The sequence below is a fragment of the Callithrix jacchus genome, chromosome 2 (genome assembly GCF_049354715.1).
Source record: "Callithrix jacchus isolate 240 chromosome 2, calJac240_pri, whole genome shotgun sequence".
Taxonomy (NCBI): Eukaryota; Metazoa; Chordata; class Mammalia; order Primates; family Cebidae; genus Callithrix; species Callithrix jacchus.
Window position 1 is genome coordinate 52,186,984 of NC_133503.1, and position 27,718 is coordinate 52,214,701.

The following is a 27,718-nucleotide window of genomic DNA, read 5'->3' on the forward strand; positions in this document are numbered from 1 at the left end:
TTATTTTCTAAATAAAACATATGTACTTAATTCCTTGTCTCAGAACAAGCTTCTGTGACATCCCAAACTAAAATAATCAGTGTTCATCTATCAAATCTTCATTTAAAAAAATACCATAATACTTAAATCTTTATAGATAATGCATACAATTAGATGTCCAAAGATAAATTACAATTCTAACTTTGTTGCTAACTCATTGTGTAATCTTTGAATGCTGAGTGAATATCTCTAAGCTCCAATTTTATCATATAGTAAATGGACGTATTAATTTCAGCCTTTACTAATTTCTATAGGTAGCATGAAGATATGTACCACTTACGATTCTTTGGCTGTAAGTAACAGAAATCTGTTTTAGCTCGTTTAAACAACAGAAAGGTCTTGATCAGGTAACTTGGTTATCAGGTTATCAGGTAACTTGGCAGAATTAGAAATTGGTAGGAACAATAGTGTTCTATATAAGCAAATACTACTTGACCCTCTCATGTGGAAATAGTGCTGATGTAGGAGAGGGTCATGAGAAGGCAATATCAGCCCACAAGAAACATCAATCAAGGGTGTAAATAAATGTAATATGTTCCAGATGTAGTGTTCTGACTATATGTACTGTTGAGTTAGATATTGTTTAATTTGATAAGATCTATCATCAACCAGGCTAGGGAACTCTAACTTTTGCATGTGTATCTCAGATTTGGGGAAGCTCAATTTCAAGCAATCTGCTGACATTTGTATCCAGTTAATGAAGAAAACCAGAAGTAGAATGGCACCATGCAGATGATAGCTGATAAATATTGTTCACCACTATCCTGCGTATCACAGGACCCACATACTTGAGGAAAATAAAATGTTATTATCTAATAATCCATGTGTCACATCTGATCATCACGATGCAATCTGTCAAAACCAATTATATATTTATTGTAACCCTAATGAGTGACCTCTAAACTTGTTCTCATGCTGGATGACACCATGTTCAAGATTTATTGCCTTAGGCTAGATTCTGCTGGGAAAAGTTGAGTCACATGGCTTTTGCTATGCAAAGGCATCAAAAGGAAGGACCTGAAGGAAGAAATATCTTGTAACACTTTGGTCTCTGCAGTAGAAGGCAGAGTAACTTTCTGTGTAGTCACCAAGACCATCACATGACAGGCAAAAAATAACTTCTTATACCTACCCTGCCCCCACCCAACACACACACACAGACCAGACACACACACACACACACACACACACACACACTGTAACTAGAAATTAGAAAGAGGGGATTCAATTAGAAAGAGGAACTTGGTGTTTGGTGCTGGATAGCTCCCAAATGACCAGTCTTCATTGTAGAATTGAATGATAAAACAAAAAGTACTTATGCTTTTAAGCATATATAGTCATATATCAGTAGAGATGATGATGATGATCATTTTTTATTGTACTTTAAGTTCTGGGGTACATGTGCAGATCTTGCAGGATTGTTGCATAGGTCCACACACACCATGGTGGTTTGCTGTCTCCATCCCCCCTGTCACCTATGTCAGGCATTTCTCCCTGTGTTATCCTTCCCCAACCTACCCACCCCCCACTGTCCCTCCCTTAGCCCTCCACCCCCAACATACCCCAGTGTGTGATGGTCCCCTCCCTGTGCCCATGTGTTCTCATTTTTCAACACCCACCTATGAGTGAGAACATGCGGTGTTTGGTTTTCTGTTCTTGCATCAGTTTCCTGAGAATGATGGTTTCCCGATTCATCCATGTCCCTACAAAGGACATGAACTCATTGTTTTTTATGGCTGCATAGTATTCCATGGTGTATTTTCTTTGTCCAGTCTATCATTGATAGGCATTTGTGTTGGTTCCAGGTCTTTACTATTGTAAATAGTGCCACAGTGAACATACAGGTGCATGTGTCTTTGTAATAGAATGATTTATCATTCTTTGGGTATATATACCCAGTAATAGGATTGCTGTGTCAGATGGTATTTCTATTTCTAGATCCTTAAGAAATTGCCACACTGTCTTCCACAGGGTCGAACTAATTTATGCTCCCACCAACAGTGTAAAAGTGTTTCTATTTCTATACATCCTCTCCAGCATCTGTTGTCTCCAGATTTTTTAATGATCACCAGTTTAACTGATGTGAGATGGTATCTTAATGTAGTTTTGATTTGCATTTATCTAATGACCAGTGATCACGAGCATTTTTTCATATGTTTGTTGATCTCATATACATCTTCTTTTGAAAACTGTCTGTTCATGTTCTTTGTCCACCTTTGAATGGGTTTGTTTGATTTTTTCTTATAAATCTGCTTTGGTTCTTTGTAGATTCTGAATATTAGCCCTTTGTCAGATCTGTAGAGTGCAAATTTTTTCCCATTCTGTTGGTTGCTGGATCACACTGATGATTGTTTCTTTTTCTGTGCAGAATCCCTTAAGTTTAATTAAATCCCATTTGTCTATTTTGGCTTTTGTTGCCAATGCTTTTGGTGTTTTAGTCATGAAGTCCTTGCCTATGCCTATGCCTATGTCCTGAATTGTATTGCCTAGGTTTTCTTCTAAGGTTTTTATGGTGTTAGGTCTTATGTTTAAATCTTTAATCCATCTGGAGTTAATTTTAGTGTAAGATGTCAGGAAGGGGTCCACTTTCAGCTTTCTGCCCATGGCTAGCCAGTTTTCCCAACACCATTTATTAAACAGGAAATCCTTTCCCCATTGCTTGTTTTTGTCAGATTTGTCAAAGATCAGATGGTTGTGGATGTGTGGCATTGTCTCTGAGGTCTCCATTCTGTTCCATTGGTCTATATCTCTGTTTTGGCACCAGCACCATGCTGTTTTGATTACTGTAGCCTTGTGGTATAGTTTGAAGTCAGGTAGCATGATGCTTCCAGCTTTGTTCTTTTTGCATAGGATTTTCTTGGCTATCTGGGCTCTCTTTTGGTTTCATATGAAGTTTAAAGTGTTTCTTCCCAGTTCTGTGAAGAAGGTCAATGGTAGCTTGATGGGGCTAGCATTGAATCTATAAATTACATTGGGCAGTATGACCATTTTCACAATATTGATTCTTCCTAACCAGGAGCATGGAAAGTTTTTCCTTCTCTTTTTGTCCTCTTTTATTTCCCTGTGCAGTGGTTTGTAGTTATCATTGAAGAGATCCTTTACATCCATTGTTAGATGTATTCCTAGGTATTTTATTCCCTTTGTAGCAATTGTGAATGGGAGTTCAGTCATGATTTGGCTCCCTGTTTGTCTGTATTGGTATGTAAGAATGCTTGTAATTTCTGCACATTTATTTTTTATTCTGAGACTTTGTGGAAGTTGCTTATGAGTTTAAGGAGATTTTGGGCTGAGACAATGAGGTCTTCTAAATATATAATAATGTCATCTGCAAATAGAGACTTTTTGACTTCCTCCTTTCCTAACTGAATACTCTTTATTTATTTTTCTTGCCTGATTGCTCTGGCTAGAACTTCCAATACTATATTGAATAGGAGTGGTGAAAGAGGGAATTCTTGTCTAGTGCCAGATTTCAAAGGGAATGCTTCCAGTTTTTGCCCATCCAGTATGATATTGGCTGTGTGTTTGTCATAAATAGCTTTTATTATTTTGAGATACTTTCCATCCATATCTAGTTTATTGAGAGTTTTTAGCATAAAGTGCTGTTGTTGAATTTTGTCAAAGACCTTCCCTGCATTTATTGAGAAAATCATGTGGTTTTTGTCTTTGGTTCTGTTTATGTGGTGGATTATGTTTATAGATTTGCATATGCTGAACCAGCCTCGTAACCCTAGTATGAAACCTACTTAATTGTAATAGATAAGATTTTGATGTGCTGTTGCATTCAGTTTGCCAATACTTTATTAAAGATTTTTGTATTTATGTTAATCATGGATATTGGCCTAAAGTTTCTATTTTAGTTGTGCCTCTGCTGGGTTTTGGTATCAGGATGATATTGGTCTCATTAAATGAGTTAGAGAGTATTCTTTCTTTTTGTATTGTTTGGAATAGTTTCAGAAGGAATGGTACTAGCTCCTCTTTGTATGTCTGGCAGAATTCAGCTGTGAACCATCTGGACCTGGGCTTTTTTTGGTTGGTAGGCTATTAATTGCTGCCTCAACTTCAGACCTTGTTATTGGTCTATTCAGGGTTTCAATCTTTCTGGTTTAGTCTTGGGAGGGTGTAAGTGTCTAGGATTTATCCATTTCTTCCAGATTTGCTGGTTTATGTGCATAGATTTGTTTGTAGTAATCTCTGATGGTAGTTTGCATTTCTGTGGAATCAGTGGTGATATCCCCTTTATCGTTTTTTAATTGCTTCTATTTGATTATTCTCTCTTATATTTTTTATTAGTCTGGCTAGCAGTCTGCCTATTTTGTTGATCTTTTCAAAAAGCCAGCTCCTGGATTTATTGATTTCTTGAAGGGTTTTCTGTGTCTCTATCATCTTCAGTTCTGTTCTGATCTTAGTTATTTCTTGTCTTCTGCTAGCTTTTCAGTTTTTTTTTAATCTTGATCCTATAGCTCTTTCAATTTTGACAATAGGGTGTCGATTTTAGATCTTTCCTCATTTCTCTTGTGGGCATTTATTGTTATAAATTTCCCTCTAGACACTGCTTTAAATGTGTCCCAGAGATTCTGGTATGTTGTGTCTTCATTGTCATTGGTTTTGAAGAACATCTTTATTTCTGCCCTAATTTCATTGTTTATCCAGTCATCATTCAGGAGCAAGTTGTTCAGTTTCCATGTAGTTGTGCAGTTTTGAGTGAGTTTCTTAATCCTGAGTTCTAATTTGATTGCACTATGGTCTGAGAGACTGTTATGATTTCTGCTTTTTGCATTTGCTGAGGAGTGATTTACTTCCAATTATGTGGTCAGTTTTGGAGTAGGTGTGATGTGGTGCTGAGAAGAATGCATATTCTGTGGATTTGCAGTTGAGAGTTCTGTAGTTGTCTATTAGGTTAGTCCAGATCTGCATTCAAGTCCTGGATATCCTTGCTGATTTTCTGTCTCGTTGATCTGTCTAATATTGACAGTGAAGTGTTAAAGTCTCCCACTATTATTGTGCAGGAGTCTAAGTATCTTTGTAGGTTGTTAAGAACTTGCTTTATGTATCTGGGTGCTCCTGTATTGGATGCATATATATTTAGGATAGTTGTCTCTTCTTGTTGCATTGATTCTTTTACCATTATGCAATGCCTTTCTTTGTCTCTTTTGATCTTTGTTAGAGTCCATTTATCAGAGACCAGAATTGCAATGCCTGCTTTTTTATTTCCTCTCCATTTGCTTGGTGAATCTTCGTTCATCCCTCTATTTTTAGTCTATGTGTGCTTTGCACATGAGATGGGTCTCCTGAATACAGCACACTGATGGGTCTTGAAGTTTTATCCAATTTGCCAGTCTGTGTCTTTTGATTGGGACGTTTAGGCCATTTACATTTAACATTAATATTGTTATGTGTGAATTTGATTCTGCCATTTTGTTACCGGCTGGTTGTTTTGTCCGTTAGTTGTTGCAATTTCTTCATTGCATCATTGGTCTTTACCATTTGGTTCATTTTTGCAGTGGCTGGTACTGGTTGTTCCTTTCTGTGTGTAGTGCTTCCTTTAGGAACGCTTGTAACATGGGTCTGGTGGTGATGAAACCTCTCAGCATTTGCTTCTCCATAAAGGATTTTATTTCACCTTCATTTATGAAGCTTAGTTTGACTGGCTATGAAATTCTGGTTTGAAATTTCTTTTCTTTAAGGATATTGAATATGGGCCCCCACTCTCTTCTGGCTTGTAGAGTTTCTGCCAAGAGATCTGCTGTGAGTCAGATGGGCTTCCCTTTGTGAGTGACCCAACCTTTCTCTCTGGCTGCCCTTAGTATTTTTTTCTTCATTTTGTGGTACCCTGTGTTAGCTAGATAGACTCCATTTTGCTGAGAGTCAGACAGACTCCATCTTAACCTCTGTATCATCCCTCCCACCATTTCTCCCTTAAGTGAATATCTGGGTTAGGTTACTGTACTGGGTCATGTTGTACTTAGAGCTATACAAACATATAACCATTGTAACAATATCCTGCTTGGCAAGTCCACTTGCTATTGTGAATTCCCCCCTTGATTGATTGTATGATGAGTACCAAATACCCCACTCGGTAACCAGCAATCATGGGAACTGCTTCTGTGTACCCTTCTTAGTAATCAACAATCATGGGAACTTTCTGCCTCCTGGTTACCAGTCTCCTTACCTAACTTGCTTGTTCTACTTCTGTAAATTCTTCTTCAGCTAGGCTCCCCCTCCCGTTTCCTAAGCTAGGTATTAAAAGGAACCAAGCCCCTTCCTCAGGGCCAAGAGATTTTGAACAAGAGCTGATTCTTGGTCACTGGCAATAAAGGACTCCTGAATCAATTTCAGAGTGTGGCACTTGCCTCCTAACTCACTGGGGTATAACAATTTCTACCCTTTTGAATCTGATGATTGTGTACCTTGGGGTGGCTCTTCTTGAGGTTTATCTTTGTGGTGTTCTCTGTATTTCCTAGACTTGAATGTTGGCCTGCCTTGATAGGTTGGAGAAGTTCTCTGGATAATATCCTGAAGAGTGTTTTCCAGCTTGGATTCATTCTCCCTGTCACCTTCAGGTACACCAATCAAATGTAGATTAGGTCTTTTCACATAATCCCATATTTCTTGGAGGCTTTGTTCATTTATTTCTACTCTTTTTTCTCTAATCTTGACTTTTTGTTTTATTTCATTGAGTTGATCTTCAATCTCTGATATCTTCTTCTGTTTGATTGACTTGGCTATTGAAACTCGTGTATGCTTTGCAAAGTTCTCATGCTGTGTTTTTCAGTTCTATCAAGTAGTTTATATTCTCTAAGCTGGTTATTCTTGTTAGCATTTTGTCTAACCTTTTTCTAATGTTTTTAGTTTCTTTACATTGGGTTAGAACATGTTCTTTTAGCTCAGAGAAGGTTGTTATTACCCATTTTCTGAAGTCTGTTTCTGTCAATTCATCAAACTCATTCTCCATCCTGTTTTGTTTTCTTGGTAGTGAGGAGTTGTGATCCCTTGGAGGAGAGGCATTCTGGTCTTTGATGATTTCATCCTTTTTGCACTGGTTTCTTCCTATCTTTGTGGAGTTACTTACCTGTGATCTTTGAAGTTGGTGATTTCGGATGGGGTCTCTGAGTAGATATCCTTTCTGTTGATGTTGAAGCTTTTTATTTTTATTTTTTTGGTTTTCCATCTGTCAGGTCCCTCTGCTGCAGGACTGCTAGAAGTCCACTCCAGACCTTGCTTGCCTGGAAATCACCTGCAAAGGCTGTGGAGCAGTGAGAATTGCTGCCTGATCTTTCCTCTGGTAGCTTCTTCCCAGTAGCATACCTGCCAGATGTCAGCCAGAGCTCTTCTGCATGAGGTGTTTTGTTGTTGTTGTTGTTTTGGCTTTGGTTATTCGGGGGTCAGGAAGTCACTTGAGGAGGGAGTTTGTCCCTTGTCTGCCTGCAGAGATGCTGCTGGGATGCCTCAGACTCAGCCCAGCTGTTGTGTAGGCTTCTCTGGCTTTTGTTTACAAAGGTGAGATTAGACGCACCTTCACAATGGCAGGCACCCTTCCCCCCATTGAGCTCGATCATCCCAGGTCAAGCTCAAACTGATGTGCTGGCTGCAAAACTCTCAAGTGAGAGGGCTTCAGTTTGCTGGTCTTTGTGGGGGTGGGGATTGCCAAGCCATATCACTTGTCTCCTTGCTTTCAGCTCTCCCTTTTTCTCTGGGGTGGGTAGATCCATCCTACAGGTGCTCTCAACACTAGTCAAAACTTCCACTAAGATCTGTGCTGGCAACTCATGGCAGCAGGCCAGCTGGAGCTGTTGCTCAGATCTGTGTTGGTAACTTTTGGCACTTTTCAGCCCAGCAGTGTTCTCCTGGACGGTGGGTTGCAGGGGCCAGAGGAGAAGCTCAGTATCTGAACTGGTGTGTGGAGGGGGTAAAGTCCCCAATCCCCAGGCCAACTGAACTTCCCAGGTGGGACAGCAACCTGCTGTGCCTTGGTTCACCCTCGTTGGGCTACACCTACTGTCTGACCAGTCCCATTGAAATGAACCTGGTACCTCGGTTGGAAATGGAGAGGTCACTTGCCTTCTGCTTCTCTCTCACTGGGAACTGTGCTCCAGAGCTGTTCCTATTTGACAATCTTGGTGGAAGTCAGTATAGAAGATTATTATTATCCTCCTGTTAGGTTAGTGCATATATAATATTATTCTTATTATTTATTTTTAAAGACAGGGTCTCATTCTGCCACCCAGGCTGCAGTACAGTGGTATGAGCATAGCTCACTGAAACCTTGAACTCCTGGGCTCAAGTGATCTTCCCCTCCCAGCCTTCTGACTTGTGACTACAGACGTGCTTTCCCAAGCTCATCTAATTTTTATAGTTTTAGTATAGATGAGGAGGTCTCACTCTGTTGCCCCCATTTGTCTCAAAGTTCTAGCTTCAAGCCTCAGCCTCCTAAAATGCTAGGATTACAGGTGTGGACCACCATGCTCAGCTTAAAGTAATTATTAATTTTTGAATCTAAGAGTCTTAACAAAAAGTCTAAGCAGGGAAACTGAAAAAAAGAAGTGTTGAATTCAGGGCTGGATTAACTTTCCTGGTAATGAGGTCATCCAGAGAATTGCTTCCATGTGCTGTAAACTTCTGAAAAGACTACAAAGGAATGCAGGTATTACCTGTCTTCTTTGACATTTTCTAGGGAGCTTGGCTTGGTGACTATGATATTTAACTTTGTTAGGAGTGGGACATTTTGTGTTCTACCTCTTGTTTAGTTATAACCTTGTGGTGGGACATAGGCAAGTTCCTTCCACTTTCTAAACCTCTACTTCCCCATATCTAAACAGAGGATTGGATTAGATCTTTGTAGCTTGAATTTCACATTTCACAGTTGAAAGCTGAGTGAGCAATAAGCAGCTTCATTGCAGAGTAAAGGAGCCAATATGCTACAATGGGTTCCCAGAGAGCTGAGGCCTGGGCTGGGTAGCCCAGTAGATCAAAAAGAAAGAGGTAGCCACCACTGTTGAAAAAAAAAACCACCATGGACTTTCATGAATAATACTTTGGCTTTGAGAATCAAAGTCTGCCCCCACCCACAAAGCCCATTCAGTATTTCCATCAAGGTGTAATTGTCAAAGCCTGTAACATATATTGATCCTAAACATTTTAGACTAGAAAAAAAATGAACTTAAAATGAAGCACAAGGGGAGGTAAAACTCTGGCTCTAACTTCACCACTTCCTTAAGTATAATAATCTTTGCAGTACCATCATTTGTCAAGAACTGCAGAAATGATGTTGTCTTCATAAAAATGTGTGTGAGTGAGGGAGGTGGGGAATTATTTATCAGATGCTAGCCTTTTTAAAATCTGCATAGATGATTTGTCTGAGACTCGTGTTTCCATGGCACTGAATCAGATAAAGGTAATAATGGCAAAGCAGCTTGTGAAGACTTGCAGTCTGAAGGAGAGTAACAATATTTAGAAAATGTTTCTCAAGAGAGAACTGTGGTTATGGCCTGATAAGATTCAAGAAATACAAATGATAGGACCCCAGGAGGAAACCCAGAGTAGCTGGAAGAATCTCTCTCTCTCTCTCTGTCTCTCTCTCTTTCTCTCCCCACATCAGAACAGCTTCCCAGCAGTGGAAAACAAGACTCACAGTTGATAGAGGACGTCACAGTTGAGCACATCAGTTCGTTTATTCACCTGCAGTAGGTCAGGACCACTCAAAACCTTTCACTGGACATCACTTTAGAAAACTAAATGTCAGACATCTACATCTTAGCAAGATGAAGAAACAGGAGCAATATTTACTCACCTGCATGAAACTACCAAATACAAAAATACAAGGAACAAATCAACAAAATATACATGAGACAATGGTTTTGAGATTTGAACATCAGCTGGTGAGAAAATAAATGAACAAGGTAACCATATGATTGCCCTAAGTTACTGTATTGAGAAAGTTTTAGGCACTGGCACAGGAATAGGAAACTAAAATGGACTAAAATCTTTTTAAAAAGAAAGAAAGTCAACTTTCCTTTTTAAAAAAATTCTTTAATTAATTAATTTTTTACATGAAAAGTTTCCCAATAGTGATTTCTGAGATTGTGGTGCATCCATCACCTGAGCATACTGTATCCAATGTGTAGTCTTTTATCCCTCACCCCCTCCTACTCTTTCTCTGAGTCCTCAAAGTCCATTGTATCATTTGTATGTCTCTGCATCCTCATAGCTTAGTTCCCACTTATGAGTGATAACATAAGATGTATGATTTTCCATTTCTAAGTTACTTCACTTAGAATAATATCTCTAATTCCAACCAGGAGTTGGGGGGGGGGGGAGAGAGAGAGAGAGAGAGAGAGAGAGAGAGAGAGAGAGAGAGAGAGAGAGATCTAATTACAACCAGGAGTTGAGAGAGAGAAAGGGAGAGAGAGAGAGAGAGAGAGAGAGAGAGAGAGAGAGAGAGATTCTCCCAGCTATTTTGCTGTGAATGCCATTATTTTGTTCCATTTTATGGCCAAATAGTATTCTATGATGTGTGTGTGTGTGTGTGTGTGTGTGTGTGTGTGTGTGTGTGTATCCATTTTCTTTATCCATCCATTGATTAAGGGTCATTTTGGGCTGGCTTCATATTTTCGCAGTTTCAGTTCTGCTGCTTTGAGCGTGCACGTGCAAGTGTCTTTTTCATATGACTTCTTTTCCTCTGGGTAGATACTTAAGAGTGAGACTGCTGGATCTAAATGTTAGATCCTATTTTTAGTTATGTAAGGAATCTCCACACTGTTTTCTATAGTGGTTGTACAAGTTTACATTCCCACCAATGGTGTAAAAGTGTTTTCTTTTCAGCACATCCATGTCAACATCTACTACTTTTGATTTTTTTTTACTATCGTCATTCTTGCAGAAGTAAGGTGGTATTACATTGTGGTTTTGATTTGCATTTCCCTGCTAATGAGTAATGTTGGGCATTTTCTTATACATGTTTGTTGTTGGCTGAGTTTCTTTTTTTTTTTTTTTGAAATGGAGTTTCGCTTTTGTTACCCAGGCTGGAGTGCAATGGCACGATCTCCACTTGCCGCAACCTCTGCCTCCTGGGTTCAGGCAATTCTCCTGCCTCGGCCTCCTGAGTAGCTGGGATTACAGGCACGCACCACCATGCCCAGCTAATTTTTTGTATTTTTAGTAGAGACAGGGTTTCACTATGTTGACCAGGATGGTTTCAATCTCTTGACCTCGTGATCCACCCGCCTTGGCCTCCCAAAGTGCTGGGATTACAGGTTTGAGCCACCGTGTCCGGCCTGGCTGAGTTTCTAAATTGAGGAGACGGAACTGAGAATTCAGGAGACAAAGCAATCACAGTTCATAGGCCTATCAGAGTGGAGACAACTGCACAGAGAAATCTACAGAGGAGCCCCTTGAATATTAATAGAAAATTAAGGAGGAGGGAGAGGAAAAGAGAGAGACAGAGAGAGAGAGAGAGAGAGAGAGAGAGAGAGAGAGAGAGAGAGAGCAAGAGAAACAAGAACTGCTTATGGCTAGAGATTTCTAAAGGATTTAGGGGGAACATTACCTGACTAACATCACACTGCGCTTGGAATAGAGCTGGTTCTCAAAAGTCAGAAAGGAAAGCTTTATTCATGGGGCATTGGGTTGAATACTAAGGAAGATCTTGCCTCATTAGTGAAGAATAACTAGTCCTGTTCAAGATATATACAACATGTGGTTTTTATATACATATGCATTGTGAAATAATTACCAAAGTCAAGCTAATTATATCTATAATTTCACATAGTTACTGGGTCTGTGATTGTGTGTGTGTATGCATGTGTTAAGAATACTTAAGATCTGGGAGGCCGAGGTGGGTGGATCACGAGGTCAAGAGATTGAGACCATCCTGGTCAACATAGTGAAAACCCGTCTCTACTAAAAATACAAAAAAAATAGCTGGGCATGGTAGTGCGTGCCTGTAATCCCAGCTACTCAGGAGGCCGAGGCAGGAGAATTGCCTGAACCCAGGAGGCGGAGGTTGCAGTGAGCCGAGATCATGCCATTGCACTCCAGCCTGGGTAACAAGAGGGAAACTCCGTCTCAAAAAAAAAAAAAAAAAAAGAATACTTAAGATCTACTTTCATAGGAAATGTCAAATACACAATACATTATCATTAACTAATTATGTCTCCAGAACTTATTCATCTTTAGCTAAAATTCTATACCCCTTGACCAACATTTCTCCATTACTCCTAACTCCCATCGTCTGGTGAGTACTCTTCTACTTTTTGTTTCTATGAGTCCTATTTTTTAAGATTCTACATGTAAGTGAGATAATCAGTATTTCTCTTTGTGTCTGGCTTATTTTACTTAGCATAATGTCCTCCAATTTTTATATTGTCATAACATGGTAGTATTGCCTTCTTTTGTAATGCTGAATAATATTTCATGTGTAGTGAAATAATATTTATACATGAAATATAACATCCCAACATCCCATATATGTATATGTATATGTACTACATTTTCTTTATACATTCATCTGTCAATGTTGTTTCCATATCTTGGCTACTATAACTGATACTGCAATAAACATAAGAATATCGACTACTTGCTTCATTTTCTTTGTATATATATCCAGAAGTGTCATTGATTGATCATATGATAGTTTTTAACTTTTTGAGGAGCTTCATATTATTTTCCAAAATGGCAGTACCAATTTACATTCCCACCAATGTCCAAGAGTTCCCTTTTTTCCACATTCTAACACTTGTTTTTTGACATTTGATAATAGTCACCCTAACAGGTATCAGGAGAGATCTCATCGCAGGCTTGAATTATCCTTCCCTCATGGTTAATAGTATTGAGTACATTTTCATACACCTGTTGGCCATTTGTATGTCTTTTTTGTAAAAAAAAAAAGTCTATTTAAGTTCTTTACCCTTTTAAAAATTGTATTTTTTTGCTATTAAATTGTAGGTGTTAGTTATACATTTTGAATATTGACCCCTTACTGAATGTATGGTCTACAAATATTTTCTCCCATTGTGTGGGTTGTCTTTTCATCTTGTTGATTGTTTCCATAGCTGTGCAGACACTTTTTTAGTTTGATTTAGTTATATTTATTTATTTTTGCTCTTTTTACCTGTCCAATTTTTTTTTCATCTTCTTATTTTAAATTTGTTTTGGATGTAAATATCCAGCTTCTCAATATTATGTCTTGAAAAGATGAAATATTACCTCTTATGTATTATTGGCATCTTTGTCAGGTTGGTTGACCTTATGTGCATAGGTTTATTTCATGGATTTCTATTCTGTTCCATTGGTCTATATGTCTGTTGTTATGCCAATGTTATACTATTTTTGCAACTATAGTTTTGTCAAATAAAATCAGAAAGTGTAATGCCTTTAACTTACATATTTTTGCTCAATATTGTTCTGGCTATTTGGGGTCTTTTGTGGTTTCTTATGAATTGTAGAATTGTTTTCCTGTGTTTCTGTGGAAAACACCATTGATACTTTAATAGAGGTTTTACTGAATATGTAGATAGCACTAGGTAGTACAAACACCTTGACAATATATTTTATTCCAATCCTTGAACACAGGGTATTTTCCTATTTATTTGTGTTTTCAGTTTCTGTTATTAATGTTTTACATTTTAATTGGACATATATTTCAGCTCCATGGTTACATTTTACCCTAATTTTTTTATTCTTTTCAATATTAATGTAAAAATATTTTTAACAGTAATTTTTATAGCTTGGCTCAGTAGTTCACACCTGTAATTATAGCACTTTAGAAGGCTGAGGCAGGTAGATCGCTTGAGACCAGGGGTTCAAGACCAGCCTGGACAACATGGCAAAACCTTGTATCTACTAAAAATACAAAAAAAAAAAAATTAGCTGGGTGTTATGGCTCAAGCCTGTAATCTTAGCTATTTGGGAGGCTGAGGTGGGAAACTGCTTAAACCCAGAAGGCGGAGGATGCAGTGAGCTGACATTCCATGACTGCACACCAGCCTGGGTGACAGAGTGAGATCATGTCTCAAAAATAAATTAAAAAGTAAACAAATAAACAAATAAATAAAATTTTAAAAATAATAATTTTTACAGATAGTTTGTTGTTACTTTATAGAAAAAAACTGATTTTTTTATAGAGATTCTCTATCCTGCAAATTGACCAAATTCATTTATTAATTCCAACAGTGTTTTGGTGAAATTTTTAAGATTTTTTCTATGTAAAATCATATCATATGCAAACAGAGACAATTTTAATTTTTTCTTTCTGATTTGGGTAGCTTTTATTTCTTTCTCTTGACTAACTGTTTTAGCTAGGACTTCCAGTACTATGTTGAATAGAAGTGGCACAAGTGAGCATTTGTCTTGCTCTGGATCTTAGAGAAAAAGCATCCAACTTTTCATCATTTTACATGATGTAGGCCAAGGGGTTGTCATATATATTCTTTATTGTGTTGAAGTACATCCTTTCTATAGCTAATTTATTAAGAGTTTTTATCATAAAATGATATTGAATTTTGCACAATGCTTTTTCTGAATCTATTGAGATAATTCTATTATTTATATCTTTCATTTTGTTAATGTCACGTATCACATTCATTGATGTGCATATATTGAACCATGCTTGCATTCCAAGGATAAATCTCATTTAATTATAGTGTATGGTCTTTTCAATGTGTTGTTGAATCAGTCTGCAAATATTTTCTTAAGCATTTTTGCCTGGATATTTATCAGAGATATTGGCCTGTTTTCTTTTCTAGTACTCACTTTTCCTGACTTTGGTATCAAAATAATATTATCCTCATGAGTTTGGAAGCCTTCCTTCCTGAGTTTGAGAAGGTTTGCTATGAAGTTTTAAAAAAATGTTTAGTAGAATTCAGCAGCAAAGCCATCAGGTTCTGGGTCTTTTCTTTCTTAAGAAGCTTTTAATAATGGATTCAATCTCTTCATTTGTTATTGGTTTGCTTAGATTTTGCATTTATTCATGATTCAGTCTTCATATATTGAAAATGTTCAGGAATCCATTCATTTCTCTAAGGTAATCAAACTTTTGGTGCATAATTGTTCACCGTAGTCTCTTATGATTCTTTATATTTCTGTGGTATGTGATGTAATATCTCCTCTTTTATTTCTAACTTTATTTTGGTCATCTTTCTGTTTATCTTAGTCTAGCTAAAGGTTTATTGATTTAGACATAGACCAATGAAACAGGTTAGATAATCCAGAAATAAAGCTGCACAACTACAACCATCTGATCTTCAACAAAATCCACAAAAACAAGCAATGGGGAAAGGACTCCCTATTCAATAATTAGTGCTGGGATAACTAGCTAGCCACATGCAGAAGACTGAAATTGAACCCCTTTCTCTCACCATATACAAAAATCAATTCCAGGGATTAAAGATTTAAATGTAAAACCTAATGTTAAGAAATCACTAGAAGAAGACCTAAGTAACATCGTTCTGGACATTAGCTTTGGCAAATATTTCATGATGAAGACCCCCAAAGCAACAGCAACAACAAAAATTTAACAGGTCAGACCTAATTAAACCAAAGAGCCTCTGCAAAGCAAAGAAAATTGTTAACAGAGTAAACAGACAATCTACAAAATAGGAGAAAATATTTGCAAACTATGCACTGGACAAAGATCCACCTGGATCTATAAGAAACTTAGACAAGTGAACAAGAAAATAACATCATTAAAAATGTCAAAGGACATGAACAGACATTTCTCAAAACATACTGAAGGCCAAAACAAATAAAAAAAAATGCTCCATATCAGTAGTCAGTCGTGATAGAAATGTAAATCAAAACCATGATGAGACACCATCTCAAACCCATCAGAATCACTGTTATTAGAAAGTGAAGAAGCAACAGATACCACTAAGGGTTGAGAGAAAAGAAAATGCTCATACACTGTTGGTGAGAATGTAAATTAGTTCAGCCACTATGGAAAGCAGTTCAGAGATTTCTCAAAGAACTTAAAACAGAACTACCATGTGACCCAGCAATCTTATTGCAGGGTCTGTACCCAAAAAAATATAAATTGCATGACACCCTATCATCAAAATTGAAAGAGCTAGAGGAGCAAGATCAAAAAAACTCAAAAGCTAGCATAAGACAATAAATAACTAAGGTCAGAACACAACTGAAGATTATAGAGACACAGAAAACCCTTTAAAAAATCAATAAATCCAGGAGGTGGTTTTTCGAAAAGTTCAACAAAATAGGCAGACTGCTAGCCAGACTAATAAAAAAGAAAAGAGAGAAGAATCAAATAGATGCAATAAAAAATGATAAAGGGGATATCACCACCGATTCCACAGAAATACAAACTACCATCAGCGATTACTACAAACAACTCTATGCACAGAAACCAATAAACCTGGAACAAATGGATAAATTCATGGACACTTGCACCCTCCCAAAACTAAATCAGGAAGATGTTGGAACCCTGAATAGACTAATATCAAGGGCTGAAGTTGAGGCAGCAATTAACAGCCTACCAACCAAAAAAAAGTCCAGGTCCAGATGGGTTCACAGCTGAATTCTACCAGATGTACAAAGAGGAGCTGTTACCAATCATTCTGAAACTATTCCAAACAATACAAAAAGAGGGAATCCTCCCCAACTCATTTTATGAGACCAACATCATCCTGATACCAAAACCCGGAAGAGACTCAAGAAAAAAAGAAAACTTCAGACCAATCTCCAAGATGTACAGAGATGTAAACATCTTCAATAAATACTGGCTAAACGATTGCAACAGCACATCAAAACACTTATCATCATGATCAAGTAGGCTTCATCCCAGGGATGCAAGGCTGGTTCAACATACACAAGTCCATAAATGTAATCCACCACATAAATAGAAACGAAAACAAAAACCACATGATTATCTCAATAGATGCAGAGAAGGCTATTGACACAATTCAACAGTGCTTTATGCTAAAAACTCTCAATAAACTAGGTATCCATGGAACCTATCACAAAATAGTAAAAGCTATTTATGACAAACCCACAGCCAATATCATACTGAAGGGCAAAAACTGGTAACATTCTCTTTGAAGTCTGGCACTAGACAAGGATGCCCTGTCTCTCCACTCTTATTCAATATAGTATTGGAAGTTTTAGCCAGAGAAATCAGGCAAGAAAAAGAAATAAAAGGTATTCAATTAGGAAAAGAGGAAGTCAAATTGTCTCTATTGGCAGATGACATGATTATATATTTAGAAGACCCCATTGCCTCAGCCCAAACTCTCCTTAAGCAGATAAGCAACTTCAACAAAGTCTCAGGATACAAAATCAACGTGCAGAAATCACAAGCATTCCTATACACCAATAACAGACAAACAGAGTCAAATCAAGAGCGAACTCCCATTCACAATTGCAACAAAAAGAATAAATACCTAGGAATACAACTAACATAGAATTACCATAGAAGGACCTCTCCAAGGAGAACTACAAACCACTGCTCAAGGAAATAAGAGAGGACACAAACAGATGGAAAAACATTCCATGCTCATGGTTAGGAAGAATAAGTATTGTGAAAATGGCCATACTGCCCAAAGTAATTTACAGATTTAATGCTATCCCCATCAAACTACCAATGATTTTGTTCACAGAACTGGAAAAAAAACCACTTTAAACTTCATATGGAACCAAAACAGAGCCCAGATAGCCAAGACAATCCTATGCAAAAAGAACAAAGCTGGTGGCATCATGCTGCCAGACTTCAAGCTATCCTACGGCAACAATAGTCAAAACAGCATGGAGCTGGTATCAAAACAGAGACATAGACCAATGGAACAGAAAAGAGGCCTCCAGAGCAACACCACACATCTACAACCATCTGATCTTTGACAAAACTGACAAAAACAGTCAATGGGGAAAAGATCCCTGTTTAATAAATGGTGTTGGGAAAATTGGCTAGCAATGTGCAGATAGTAGAAACTAGCCCCCTTCCTGACACCTTACACTAAAATTAGCTCCAGATGGATTAAGGACTTAACCTTAGGACCTAACACCATAAAAACCCTAGAAGAAAACCTAGGCAAAACCATTCAGGACATAAGCATAGGAAAAAACTTCATGACTAAAACACCCAAAGCAATGGCAACAAAAGCCAAAATAGAAATAGACAAATGGGACCTAATTAAACTTCAGAGCGTCTGTACAGCAAAAGAAACAATCATTAGTGTGAACTGGCAACCAGCAGAATGGGAAAAAACTTTTGCAATCTACCATCTGACAAAGGGCTAATATCCTGAATCTACAAAGAACTGAAACAGCTTTACAAGGAAAAAACAAACCCATCCAAAAGTGGGAGAAGAATATGAACAGATGCTTTCAAAAGAAGACATATATGAGGCCAAAAAACATATGAAAAAATGCTCATCACTAGTCATTAGAGAAATGCAAATCAAATCCACATTGAGATACCATCTCACACCAGTTAGAATGGTGATCATTAAAAAATCTGGAGACAACAGATACTGGAGAGGATGTGGAGAAATAGGAACACTTTTACACTGCTGGTGGGAGTGTAAATTAGTTCAATCATTGTGAAAGACAGTGTGGCAGTTCCTCAAGGATCTAGAAATAGGAATTCCATTTGACCCAGCAATCCCATTACTGGGTATACACAGGAACACTAAAAATCATTCTATTATAAAGACACATGCACACAAATATTCATTGTGACACTGCTTACATTAGCAAAGACCTGGAACCAACCTAAATGCCCATTGATGATAGACTGGACAAAGAAAATATGGCACATATACACAATGGAATACTATGCAGCCATAAAAAATGATGAGTTTGTCTCCTTCGTAGGAGCATAGATGAATCTGGAAACCATAATTCTCAGCAAACTGACACAAGAACAGAAAATCAAATGCCACATGTTCTTACTCATAGGCAGGTGTTGAACAATCAGAACACTTGGACACAAAGAGGAAGTATCAAACACTGGGGTCCACTGGGGGTGGCTATGGGAAGGACAGTGGGATGGAGGGTGGGGAGGAATAACGTGGGGAGAAATGTCAGGTATAGGTGATGGGGAGATAGTGGCAAGAAACCACCTTGCCGTGAATGTACCTATGCAACAATCTTGCATGATCTGCACATGTACCCCAGAATCTAAAGTAAAATAAAAAGAGACATGCATGTGTATGCTCACTGCAGCACTGTTCATGATAGCAAAGATATGTAATCAACCTACATACCCACCAATGGTGGAATGGATAAAAAAGATGTGACATATACACTATGGATACTATCAAGCCATAAAAAAAAATAAAATAATGTTCTCTGTAGCAACATGGATAGAGCTGGAGGCCATTATCCTAAGTGAATTAACATAGGAACACAAAACCAAATACTGCATCTTCTCACTTATAATAAGTGGGAGCTAAACATTGAGTATACCTGGGCACAAAGAAAGGATCTGCAGAAAGCAGAAACTGGACCCCTTCCTGACACTTTACACTAAAATTAACTCCAGATGGATTAAAGACTTAAACATAAGACCTGGCATGATAAAAACCCTAGAAGGAAATCTAGGCAAAACTATCCAGGACATAGGAATAGCCAAGGACTTCATGAACAAAACACCAAAAGCATTGGCAACAAAAGCCAAAATAGACAAATGGGACCTAATCAAACTCCACAGCTTCTGCACAGCAAAAGAAACAGTCACTAGAGTGAATCGGCAACCAACAGAATGGGAAAAAATTTTTGCAGTTTACCCATCTGACAAAGGGCTGATATCCAGAATTTACAAAGAACTCAAACAGATTTACAAGAAAAAAACAAAAAAACCCATTCAAAAGTGGGCAAAGGATATGAACCGACACTTTACGAAAGAAGACATATATGAGACCAACAATCATATGAAAAAATGCTCATCGTCACTGGTCATCAGAGAGATGCAAATCAAAACCACATTGAGATTTCATCTCACGCCAGTTAGAATGGCGATCATTAAAAAATCTGGAGACAACAGATGCTGGAGAGGATGTGGAGAAAAAGGAACACTTTTACACTGTTGGTGGGAGTGTAAATTAGTCCAACCATTGTGGAAGACAGTGTGGCGATTCCTCAAGGCCTTAGAAACAGAAATTCCATTTGACCCAGCAATCCCATTACTGGGTATATACCCAAAGGACTATAAATCATTCTACTATAAGGACACATGCACACGAATGTTCATTGCAGCACTGTTTACAATAGCAAAGACCTGGAATCAACCCAAATGCCCATTGATGATGGACTGGATTGGGAAAATGTGGCACATATACACCATGGAATATTACGCAGCAATCAGAAATGATGAGTTTGTGTCATTTGTAGGGGCATGGATGGATCTGGAGAACATCATTCTCAGCAAACTGACACAAGAACAGAAAATGAAACACCGCATATTCTCACTCATAGGCGGATGATGAAAAATGAGAACACATGGACACAGAAAGGGGAGTACTAAACACTGGGGTCTATTGGGGGGAAAAGGGGAGGGCCAGTGGGAGGGGGAGGTGGGGTGGGATAGCCTGGGGAGAAACTCCAAATGTGGGTGAAGAGGTGAAAGCAAACAGAACACACTGACATGTGTGTACCTATGCAACTGTATTGCATGCTCTGCACATGTACCCCAAAACCTAAAATGCAATAAAAAAAAAGGAAAAAAAAAAAAAAAAGAAAAGATCAATAGACACCGGCTGGAGGGTAGGTGGAGGGTAGGAGGAGGGTGAGTATTGAAAAATTACCTATCAGATACCGTGCTCATTACCTAGGTGATAAAATAATCTGCACACCAAACCCCCACAGCATGCCATTTACCCATGTAACAAACCTGCATGTGTACCCCTGAACCTAAAAAAGAAAAAAAAGGTTTATTAATTTTGCTTATTCTTTTAAAAATTCTGATTCTTAGTTTAATTAGTTTTTTCTTTTAATTTTTCTCTTTCATTTATTTCTGTTCTTTCTTTCTACCCTTCTGTGAACTTTGAGCTTAGTTTGTTCTTTGGTTGTTTATTTGAGATCTTTCTTTTTACTTCATGTATAACTTCTGCTTTAGAACTGGTTTTGCTTCATCAATATAAGTTTTGGTATATTGTGTTTCCGTTTTTGTCTAAAAGTATTTTGTTTTCTGATTTTGTTAGAGATTTCTTCTTTGATCCATTTGTTGTTCAGGAATATGTAGTTTATTTTCTATATATTTATATATTTTTTAGTTTCCCTCCTATTATTGATTTTAGTTGATTTTAGTTGATTCTGGACACATGCCATTGTGTCCAGAAAAGTAATCAACTTGATATTATTTTAATCTTCTTAATTTTGTTTTTTTTGTGTGTGTGTGTGTGGCCTGACATATGACCTATTTTGTAAAATGTTCTATGTGCACTTGAGAAAATGTATATGCTATTGCTATGGTATCAAATGTTCTGTACATATCTGTGAGGTCCATTGGGTATAAAACGTAGTTCAGATTTAATGGCTTTTATTGATTTTTTTCTGGATGATGTATCTGTTTTTAAGAGTAGGTTATTAAATCCCCCATTACTATTGCATTGCTGCTACTGGGACCATTAAAGTTCTCAGTGGCAAAGGCTGCTAGAGTCATCTGCCAAATAGGCCACTGGGGACCACAAAGGTACCTGCTGTATGGCTGATACTGATAGTCTCCACCCTTCTTTGTTCTCAGTTATATCCATAAGTCTGTGGTATACCAATCATCCAAGAAATCTTTTTTTTTTTTTTTTGCAGTTATTCTCCCTCCACTGTGTTGCTGTATGTTCTGAATTGGACTCTAGAGACTACCCAAGAATACTTTTGTATATGGATAGCTGAATAATTTTTGGGTTTTGTGGGTGGATGAAGGCTGGTATCTACTACTCTGCCATCTGGATATTGTTATTCTCTAAAATGATAAATTCAAAATGTAAATGATAAACCCTAAAGCAACAAATAAATAACAAAACAAAAATGATAGATTTAGGTATAGCTAAACAAAAAGCATAGTCAATAAGGGATATGCAATGAAATAACACCTATTGAATTCAAAAAACAAAGCAGAAACAGAGAAAAAATGAAAGAGCTGATGGGAGTACTTGAAAACAAATAGTGAGACAATAGACTTAACCTAAACACATCAAAATCATATTAAATGAAAATGTATTGAATACCCCAATTGAATATCAGAGATTGTCCAATTGGATAAAAATTTATAATCCAAATATATGCTACCCATAAGAAACACACTTTAGATATAAAGACACATTTGGTCAACAGGAAAAGGATGCAAAAAGATATATTATGCTAATACTAATCTTTTCCAAAAGAAAGCTGCAATGATTATACTAATATCAAAGAAAATTTTAGGGGAAATAATATTTCCAAAGATAAAGGAAGTCATTTTATGGAGATAAATAGGTCAATTCATCAAGAATACATAGCAATCCTGAAAATACATATATTAGTAACAGAGCTTCAAAATTTATGAAGCAAAAACTGAGAATTTCAAGACAAAAAGATAAATTTGTAATTATAGTTGAAGATTTTAATACCTTGTCCCAATAACTGAAGGATCAACAAGTCAGAAAAATCAGTCAAGATATAAAAGTCTGAATAACACTCTCAAACAACTTGACCTAATTGACATTTATAGAACATTCTACTCAACATCAGCCAAGTACAATTATTTTCAAGTATAAACAAGTATTTATTGAGGTTGACTTTATTTTTGGCCATAAAATAAATCTCAATAAATTTAAAAGAATTCAATTTATTCAAATTATGCTTTTTTAATAAAATTGTGCTTTAAAATGAATTTATCAGTTGACCCAGGAAATCTACTTCTCAGAATTTATCCTAAGATAATGGAACATTGTGTAACACCTATATATTATATTACTTTGCCCATATCCCCTGACACTCATTTTTGGCCTGGCCTAGTGGCTCACATCTGTAATCCTAGCATTTTACAAGGCCAGATGCCAAGGCAGGCGGATTACCTGAACTCAGGAGTTTGACACCAGCCTGAGCAACATGATGAAACCTATCTCTGCTAAAATAGAAAAAAAAAAAAAAATAGCCAAGCAGGGTGGTGGGCGCCTGTAGGAGGCTGAGGCAGGAGAATTGCTTGAACCCCCAAGGTGGAAGTTGCAGCGAGCAGAGATCAAGCCACTGCACTCCAGCCTAGGTAACAGAGTAAAAGAATTTCCTCTTGTTAGTAGTATTTCCTGCAAGTGAATTATGTTGTGCCCTTGCCCAGGAACTGCCCTCAACAAACAAGAGCGGCTTCACCCAAGTTATGGTCTTCCCCCAGGGATATCTCATGCCCAGCAACTAGCACATGGAGGAATACACACTCTTGGCCATCCAAGGTTCATAAGTTTCTGCAATTGGCTGAAGCCTCTGTAATGAGTTCATTATGTTTCTCACTTCCTTACAGGCATTATTTCCAAGAGTACTCCCTATAAATCATCTGAATAAAAATCTCTCTTAGTTTGTCTCCCAGAAATAGAATCTAAGACAAACATGCAAAGATCTATGTACATAGTGTTTATTGCAATACTGTTTAGAATTGCACTAAATTGAAAGCAACCTAAATCCATTAATGATTAATTAGTTAAATAAAATGTTATGCAACCTTTAGAAGATGAAAGTGATGGACTCCTTGAAATTAAAACGGTTGAAAGAAAAATACCAGATGAGGAAGGCAGAAAATGCAAAATAAAATGTAAATAAGGACCATAGTCGTAGTGAGAAAGACATGTTCCTGCACCCCCACCCTAGTTAGAGGACTGAGACTAGAAATGCCAGAGCCAGGTAGAGAGATATGGGTCTATTCTTTTGATCAGGGTCCTAACAATATTAAAAATGTATCTGGAAAAATGATAATGTAAGCAGTGGAGGGAATGGTGGACTTGAAATATCTAGTTGAAACCGGGGCTACCACTGCAAGTTCTGCTAGGAGTGGAGTAGCAGTAGAGCTTGACAGGAGCAGTATGGGGGCAGCCGAGGGACTCCAAAGCTGGAGGAAGTTTAGGGCTGAAACTGAAAATAAGGAAATGTGGCACTTAGAAGATAGGAGCAGCGGAATGGTGGGGACGGTTTAAGTAGAAGTTCTAGTTCGGAGGGAGCATTGGGGAGTGAAGAGAAAAGCGCCTAAGAAAGTTACAGAATGGTTGAGAGATGAGTAGAGGCTGAGAAGGGTGCTGTCTCCTCATGTTGTAAACCAACATGTTGTAAATGGACCAAGAGACAAGAAACGACTATGAGAAGTGACACTTAAAACTCCTCTCAATTCTACATCTAGTTTAGTTTTCAAAATGCTCACTCCTGTAATACCAGCACTTTGGGAGGCCAAGGCAGGCAGATCAACTGAAGTCAGGAGTTCAAGACCAGCCTGGTCAACATGGTGAAATCCCATCTCTACTAAAAATACAAACGTAGAGCGTGGTGGTGGGTGCCTATAATCCCAGCCACTCTGGAGGCTGAGGCAGGAGAACGGCTTGAACCTGAGAGGTGGAGGTTGCAGTGAGACAAATCGCACCATTGCACTTCAGCCTGGGAAACAAGAGCAAAAGTCCATCTCAAAAAAAAGAAAAAAATCAAAATGTTCCCAACAGCAAGTTCTGGTGTAGAGCTCCTGTCCTTCCTGTAAGAGTCTGCTTTTCTAAAGGAGTCCACACCTATATCTACCATTCCACATGTTCTTAAAATGTGACCCTGACATTTTTTCATCAAGAGGTGGAAACTATCTCCTCCTTTTAAATCTGACTGGGTTGTGATGCGAGTGGAAGTGGTGTTGCATGACTTCTGAGACTAGCCTATAAAGGATATTAGAGCATCCACCTGGTTCATTCTCTTAGGATATGTACCTGGGGAGCACTGAGACTACTGGTAAGAAGACTGAGTGTCCTGAAGCTTCCATGCTAGAGAGATCATGTAGTGAGATTACATAATACTCACAGCAATAGAAAAGCCCCAAGTGTTACAGCCCCCAAAATCTTGACTCTTCTTAGTCTAGGCACCAGATATTAAATAAGCTTTCAGTTCCTTCCACCTTCTAAAGCTTGAGCTTTCCCGGCTGACTCCCAGAGCAGTCTCCAAGTCCAGCCTATAATCATGGTTTGGGAGTGAATAAATGTTTTAAACTATTTAGTTTTGTGTTGTTTTGTTAAGTAACTGGAACACGATTGCACCTGCCTTTTGTTTGGGAAGGCAGCTATAGAAAAACTAAAGGATCTTTTGGGCATGAGAGTGATAATCAGGATGATCAGATAGCCATTGTGACATGGAATACAACACATTACAAGGTCAAAACTTTGTATCTTAAGTGCTTATGAAAAGCTGTTGAAAATGGTTTTGAAAAAAAAGCTGTTGAAAAGCTGATTCAAACTGGCGCTATGAGGCAAAAACAAAACAGGGGAAAGTAATCCTGGCAGGCACTGTGGGAGTAAAGAAGTTACTTGATCTGTTCCTGGATGCAGTGGTATGGTTTTAAGGATGTGCATTATTTTAAAAATTAATAAATCATTTCAAATAAGGCAAAGGCTGTGACAATTTGAAGAATTTCAATATACTTGTAGCATATTGAGAGCCCATGCCTTTTCTTTCTGTGGGATAATATTACCTAAAATCAATTCATTTGCTGTCACCAGGGATCATTTACAAAGCAACTGAAAATGCTTTCAGGCGAAACATAGTAGTAGTAAAAAGACGTACCATCTGACAGTTCATGAATTAGAAATAGACTCTGAAAAACAAAACTTCTTATATCACCCAATTCAGTTTTTCAGGCTAGTAATTTGTGCCAATTTTTAGGGTTAATGTGAATAGTCAGATGAGTTTCTTAGAATTAGAAGGAGGCCTAATAAGAAATTGTTATGTATTATTCCTCTCACAGGTAGGGGGGAAATAAATTAATTTTGGCCTCACCAGCATTTTGTTTCAAATTTTCACTTTTGCATACACTTAACATAATTAGAATGGAAATAACATGGGTTAATATTTCACAGACTATGAATTAAAATCCTGACATAGACAGTCATAAGAATTATGTATTTTTTAGCCTGGACATAAACAATGGACCATGAGAACTCTCACTCTCTGAAAGGCTGTTAAGTGAAGAAGACTGAATGTACGACCTGTTATGACTGAGTACACAGCTAACACAAAGAGAGGGATGCTGTAAGAAAGTTTATTTCAGATTAATAATAAAAATATTCATAACTTCTCTAATGAGTACATCTATTCAACCAAGAAATGTCCTCCCCATTGCTAGTTGTGTTAAAGAAAAAGCTAATCAATGGCATGTCAAGACCAAGCAGAAATTAAACAAAAGCTGAATTCCCCAATAGAATGTAAGTGCCATGAGGTCAGGGATTATGAGCAACCATTCTGTCTTGTCAAAAATCTTAATTTTACTCCCTGGCACAATGTCAGGTCCATATTAGAACCTCCAGGGAAATACGTTTGTATCAAAAAATAATCACATGATGCAGAGTTGCACCAAGCGACCCATTCTAAAGGGCAAATACTATAATTTTAACTTTCCCTTCGTGAAATCCTGAGGACAAGACTATTTGAGCAACTAATCCAACTTTCTCAACCACATGCAAACAGCTGATGTGACACACAAGCTGACGCAGCAGAAGTTATTCTTTGGATTCCAACTTGAGACATTTTTTGCGTATATTTTGAAGCACCAATCTAGCTGTCCAAAATGCCTTTGTTCCAATAGAATAATAATCAATTTTTAGTTCAACAGCTGTGTGCAATGCATATTTAAAAAGAACATTTTTTAAAATTTCTCCCTATTTCCATTTTTCTGTGCTACTCAGTTATTCAGTGTTGATGCTATTAAAATCATAGTTGAAAGGAGTGAAAATGAAAAAGAAAGGAGCCAAGTGAATACTCACTAATCTTTCAGGGGATACTGATTGGATATGAGAGCTTTTCTCCTTAATGTTACTAAAAGTGTTGTCCCAGTTCTAGACTGAGGGTCAGTAACTTTTTAATGTAAAGACCCAGATAGTAAATATTTAGGAACTGTAGACCATATGGTTTATGTTGAAACTTCTCATTTTAGCACAGAAGCAGCCATTGACAATACTTATAAAATTGTGCATGGCTTTTTTCCAATAAAATTTTACTTATGATAACAAGTGGCAGATCAGATTTGGCTTGTGGGATGTAGTTTGATGACCCCTGTCCTCGACAGTGTGTTTTGCTTGTATGGTATTATATCTTTACATAGGGATATGACTTATATTTTCTCATTTGAGCCTCAATCGGCCGTTTGACATAACAGGTGTTACAAGCCCAATTTCAGAAATGAAAGTGCTCGGATTCAGAAAGCTGAAGCTACTTAAACAGGCTCAAGAGAGCAAGCTGTTTGCAGAATCAGTGCAAGAACTCTTGTCCCTGAACATCCATTCCACCACTCAGTAGGCCACAATACCTTATTTTTTGTTCATACCTACTTATGGACATGTATTTGGTCACATATATAATGTGATTTAAGTGACTTAAGTATACTTCTCACACTGGTATGACCTCGTGCTTAGATTTTCACCAATACAGATTTACTTTTTCTGAGTAAGGACACAGTCTACTTTTACAGAGAAAATGTCCTTAAGATAGTTTATTATTCAGGGTATTGTTAGTAGAAGGAGTGCATTAGTCCATT